Below are 6,000 nucleotides of genomic sequence, written 5' to 3'. Positions count from 1 at the left end.
GGGGGGGGAGAGGGAGAGCGAGTGAAGAGGGGGGGAGAGAATGAGAGGGGAGAGAGAGAGAGGGGAGGAGAGAGAGAGGGGAACGAGAGGGGAGAGAGAGTTAGGGGAAAGAGAGGGGAGAGAGAGCTAGGGGAAAGAGCAGGGACAGAGGGAGAGAGGGGGAGGAGGGGTGCGCGAGGAGAGAGGGTCGAGAGAGAGGGGGGAGTGAGGTGGGTGGGAGAAAGGAGGAAGAGAGAGGGAGAGAGAGGGGGAGAGAGGTGGCAGAGAGGGGGGGGGAGGGGGGGGAGATAGTTAGGGAAAAGAGGGGAGAGAGAGTTTGGGGAAAGAGAAGGGAGAGAGGGGACGAGAGAGAGGGGGAGAGGGAGAGGGGGAGTGAGGTGGGAGGGAGAGAGGGGGAAGAGGGAGAGAGAGAGGGGGAGAGAGGGTGGGAGAGTGAGGGGAAGAGAGGAGAGAGAGAGGGGGAGATAGAGAGGGGGGAGAGAGAAGAGAGGGAAGGGGAGAGAGTGAGAGGGGTGACACGGGAGAGAGGAGAGAGAGGGGGAGGGGAGAGAGAGGGGGCTGAGAGGAGAGAGAGCTAAAGAGAGGGGGAGAGAGATAGAGGGATGAGAGTGAGGTGGGAGGGAGAGAGAGGGGAGAGAGAAAGCGAGGGGAGAGAGCAAGAAAGGAGAGAGAGGGGGCGAGAGAGAGATGGGGGGAAAGGGGGACCGAGAGACAGGGCTGCCAACTCCCATGCATTGAGCGTGAGAATCACGCATTTCCCCAAATTCTTACGCTGATCACAAATTTCTCTTGCTCTGTTGTGAGAAATTCTGTGATCAACGAAAATTTAAAAACTCATATCAACTGCATGGGCCACGATTGTTGGGAGCATAAACAGCGGCGGGGACAGATGCGGACGGGGAGCGGGGCTGTCGAGTGTTTGCCGGGCTGGCGAGTCACTCACTGCAGCCTCAGAGCAAGAGTCCTGGGCTACCGGAGGCGTCGAAGCGTTGCGCCGCTGCCGTGAGAGTCTCTGTGCCGAATTCGCCCAGGTGACCGGCATGGATCAGGCTGCGGCTCGTTGCTTCCTGGAGGACAACCACTGGCTGCTGGAAGTAAGTACCAAGCACTGGGTAGATACGGTGGAAGATATTGAACTTCAAATGGGGGTGGTTGGTGAAAGCATCCTGCTTGCCTGCTAGATTTTCACTTACTGTAACTGCAGGAAAAATGTTCCCGATGTTGGGGGCGTTCAGAACCATGGGTCACAGTTTAAGAATAAAGGGGGGGGGGCAGTTAGGAATGAGATGAGAACAAACTTTCTTCACGCAGAAAGTTGTGAATCTGTGGAATTCTCTGCCACAGAAGGCAGTGCAGGCCAATTCACTGGATGTTTTCAAGAGAGAGTTACATTTAGTTCTTGGGGCTAACGACATCAAGGAATATGGGGGATCAGTATTGATGTGGATAGAGAACTGGCTGGCAAACAGGAAGCAAAGAGTAGGAGTAAACGGGTCCTTTTCACAATGGCAGGCAGTGACTAGTGGGGTACCGCAAGGCTCAGTGCTGGGACCCCAGCTATTTACAATATATATTAATGATCTGGATGAGGGAATTGAAAGCAATATCTCCAAGTTTGCGGATGACACTAAGCTGGGGGGCAGTGTTAGCTGTGAGGAGGATGCTAGGAGACTGCAAGGTGACTTGGATAGGCTGGGTGAGTGGGCAAATGTTTGGCAGATGCAGTATAATGTGGATAAATGTGAGGTTATCCATTTTGGTGGCAAAAACAGGAAAGCAGACTATTATCTAAATGGTGGCCGACTAGGAAAAGGGGAGATGCAGCGAGACCTGGGTGTCATGGTACACCAGTCATTGAAAGTGGGCATGCAGGTGCAGCAGGCAGTGAAGAAAGCGAATGGTATGTTAGATTTCATAGCAAAAGGATTTGAGTATAGGAGCAGGGAGGTTCTACTGCAGTTGTACAGGGTCTTGGTGAGACCACACCTGGAGTATTGCGTACAGTTTTGGTCTCCAAATCTGACGGAGGACATTATTGCCATAGAGGGAGTGCAGAGACGGTTCACCATACTGATTCCTGGGATGTCGGGACTGTCCTATGAAGAAAGACTGGATAGACTTGGTTTATACTCTCTAGAATTTAGGAGATTGAGAGGGGATCTTATAGAAACTTACAAAATTCTTAAGGGGTTGGACAGGCTAGATGCAGGAGATTGCTCCCTATGTTGGGGAAGTCCAGGACAAGGGGTCACAGCTTAAGGATCAGGGGGGAATCCTTTAAAACCGAGATGAGAATAACTTTTTCACACAGAGAGTGGTGAATCTCTGGAACTCCCTGCCACAGAGGGTAGTCGAGGCCAGTTCATTGGTTATATTTAAGAGGGAGTTAGATGTGGCCTTTGTGGCTAAGGGGATCAGAGGGTATGGAGAGAAGACAGGTACGGGATACTGAGTTGGATGCTCAGCCATGCTCATATTGAATGGCGGTGCAGGCTCGAAGGGCCGAATGGCCTACTCCTGAACCTAATTTCTATGTTTCTATGTTTCTAATATGGGGAAAAACAGGAAAGAGGTAATGATTTTAGATGAATAGCCATGATCATATTGAATGGCAGTGCTGGCTCGAAGGGCCGATGGCCTATTCCTGCACCTGTTTTCTATTTCTATTCTTCAGTATATGGCAATAAAACTCGATCACTTGATTTTGAAGCATTCATGCATGGTGGTGGTATAATGTAGTCATAGGCTGATACAGTGTGAAAACAGGCCCTTCGGTGCAACTTGCCCACACCCGCCAACATGTCCCAGCTACGCTACCTGCTTTTGGTCCATACCTCCAAACCTGTCCTATCCATGTATCAGTCTAACCTTTTTTTCAATTTTGGGATGGTCCCTGCCTCAACTACCTCCTGTGGCAGCTTGTTCCATACACCCATCACCCTTTGTGTGGATAAAGTTACCACTCAAAAAGTTACCTCTTAAAAATGCTTCATACAAAAAACATTGAAATCATGCTTCTAGTGCACAAAAACATGATTTTAATACATCAAATTTCAAAAGGTTCCTACCCTGGGAGGGGGGGGACACCCTTCTTCCACACCCTCTCCCCACTCGGTTGCTCCACTCCCACACCGGGTACCCCCAAGGCCAGTGATCGCACAGCACAGTGATTGTATTCAAGTGTAAGTTAAAAGACTCGCTACAGTATGCACCATATTGCACATTTTCAAGCTGAAAAATGCAAACGTTCCGTACCAATGGGAGGGAATCTAGAGAGTGAGAGAGAGAGAGAGAGAGAGAGAGAGAGCAGAGAGAGAGAGAGAGAGCAGAGAGAGAGAGAGAGGAGAAGGCGAGAGAGAAAGAGAGCGAGCGAGAGAAGAGAGAAGACGAGAGAGAGAGAGAGAGAGAGAGAGAGGCAGAGACGAGGAGAGCGCGATAGAAGAACCGATGAGAGAGAGGAAAACAAGAGAGAAAAGCGGCCGAGACCAAGCTACCCATCTACCTCAACACCCTCATCCCCCTCTCCCCCTCTCCCTCTCTGCTGTTCACTTCTATCTCCACAAAGGAACCACAATTAAAGCCCTGTCCCACGGTACGAGTTCATTCCAAGAGTTCTCCCGAGTTTGCCCTGATTCGTACTCGGAGATTTACGATAATGGCCACTCGTCGGTACTCGTGGCTCTCGTGGACATTTTTCAGCATGTTGAAAAATCTTCACGAGTCTTCCCGAGTACCTGCCGTTAGCGCTGAGACGTCCCCGAGTTCCGACATACCCGCTACGTTCATTCTCCGTGCTTACCACGAGTTTGATTTTTTTTACACACGGGAGTGCTCTTGGAATGAACTCGCACCGTGGGACAGGGCTATTAGCTTTCTATACGTGTGGAAGGTAGGAAGGTAGTTTACACTTCTGTGTCTCCTGTCCGATGGTAACAGTGAGAAGACAGCACGGCCTATCCCATTTCAGCTATTAGTTGAGCAAACTTAACCTGAACAACTTGTTATTCTTAACATCTCTATATTCTGAGACCGTTCCTGTAAAATATCTTTCAGGGGAAGTGTCGCGAATATCCGCAGAAAGTAAAACGTGATCTGCGTGCCTTTGTAATGAATTCCCCTTGCAGTAGACAATAGCCTTCTTTGTGTTTTTCTCATTACTTGCTCTACCTTGTGCAAGTACGTGACTATCAGGAGGCTAAATTCAATCTGGAAATTGTCTGCTTGGGGAAAGATCATCAAATATTTTTAATATATTGTGACATTTGGATTGATACAGGCATTGTAATTTTCTTTTCCACTTACCTTGTATTGTGTTGATAATTTACAGAAAATGTTCACTCCTGTATATCTGTATGAGTGTGGGAAGCCAAATGTTTCAGGACATTTTATAGTGGAGACTTGAGTGCACAAAATTACATATTTTCCAAGTGATTTCCATCACATAAGCAAAGAAACTAAGGCATTTCACAAGCTCTTGGTTAGAAGCAATTTAAATTTAGTTTAGAAACTGCCATTAGAACACCCGCGCTCAGTGACTCCAGTCAATCACGAGGGTTTGTTTACCCAGAGCCACCACCGGGTCTCGTTAAACTATGTTATTCCCCTTTTTCAAACACTCCCTACACATTAGTGGACATTTTATGGAGGCCATTTACGGTAATCTATAAAGCTGCATGTGTTTGGGATGTGGGAGGAAACTCAAACACCCGGAGGATACCCACACAGTCACTCAAACTCCACAGCACCCAATGTCCGTATCGAACCACGGTCTCTGGTGCTGTGAGGTAGTAGCTCTACCGGCTGCGCCATTGTGCTGCTCATTTTTTGAGTGCAAATTCCATTGTTTTCTTTGTTTTGAGTTTTCTTTACTTTGAGAATAGAGCAGGATTTGCGTTTGAGTCAGTTTATAGACACATAACCTGCGGGAATTGCCAATCCAGTGATAAGGAAGTGCTATGCTGTCGGAGGTGCCAATTCTGGATGAACTAGAGGCCTAATCTGTCGTCTTACGTTCAGTGGTACTATTTGATGAATTGTTGACGCCTAATACTTAAACAGGAACCAACTTCACCAGAATATTTTATCTGGTTATTGGGGGAACTTTGCCATGTCCAAATCAGCTGGGGTTTCTTCCTGTATCCTAGCAGTGACAATAATTCAAAATTATTGGAATGCTGAAAAATGGAAAATGCTCATGGACAGTCAATTTGTTTGTGTCCTTGCACATGGCAATGGAAATGGGATGAAATACAGATAAGTCCAATATCGGCAAAGGAAATCTATATATAACTTTGGCCATACTTGTAGAATTAAATAACAGCTGATAGGAGGTGCTGTAAGGCACAAGTTTGCAATTGGATATCAAGCTGTGTTCTACTTTTGTGCAGTGCAGGATGACAATCTTTCTTCACAAGTAGAGCCAGTTTTAGCAACAGTCGTTGTAAATAACTGTGGCACAGTTATGGAATATGATGTTAAACTAATTACATTGAGATGCAACTTTAATCTGACTTAACTTTTAATTTGCTGTTTTTGCACCATTTTGTGAGGTGATGTAATCTGTGAAATGAAGGTAATTTGGGACGTTTGTGTATGATTTGATACAGGTAGTTCTGCTGTAATGGTTATTTCCATCGTGTGAATTGGATGTAATGTGGATTTTGTGAACATTATTTATATTAAGTGGGCCTAATTGATAACATGATTTGATTGATCTACCTTGCGTTTGAATACCTCATGTGATCTAACCTCGACAATCATCCAGGATAGAAAAATCCAGAGATTCATCATCCACTGCAAGAGGATGTACATGTTCAATGACAAAAGCTTTACACTGTACCTCAGTGCACGTCAACAAACTAAACGTAAACTCAAGAGCATAGACCATAGAACAGTACAGCACAGGAACGGGCCCTTTGGCCCACAATGTCCGTGCCACAGATGATGCCCGTTTAAACTAATCTCTGCTCTGTACCAATTTTATTTAATTATTATAGAAAC

Source organism: Amblyraja radiata, assembly GCF_010909765.2.
Source record: "Amblyraja radiata isolate CabotCenter1 chromosome 43 unlocalized genomic scaffold, sAmbRad1.1.pri SUPER_43_unloc_3, whole genome shotgun sequence".
In the NCBI taxonomy this organism is placed as follows: Eukaryota; Metazoa; Chordata; class Chondrichthyes; order Rajiformes; family Rajidae; genus Amblyraja; species Amblyraja radiata.
This window is presented reverse-complemented; position numbering follows the sequence as displayed.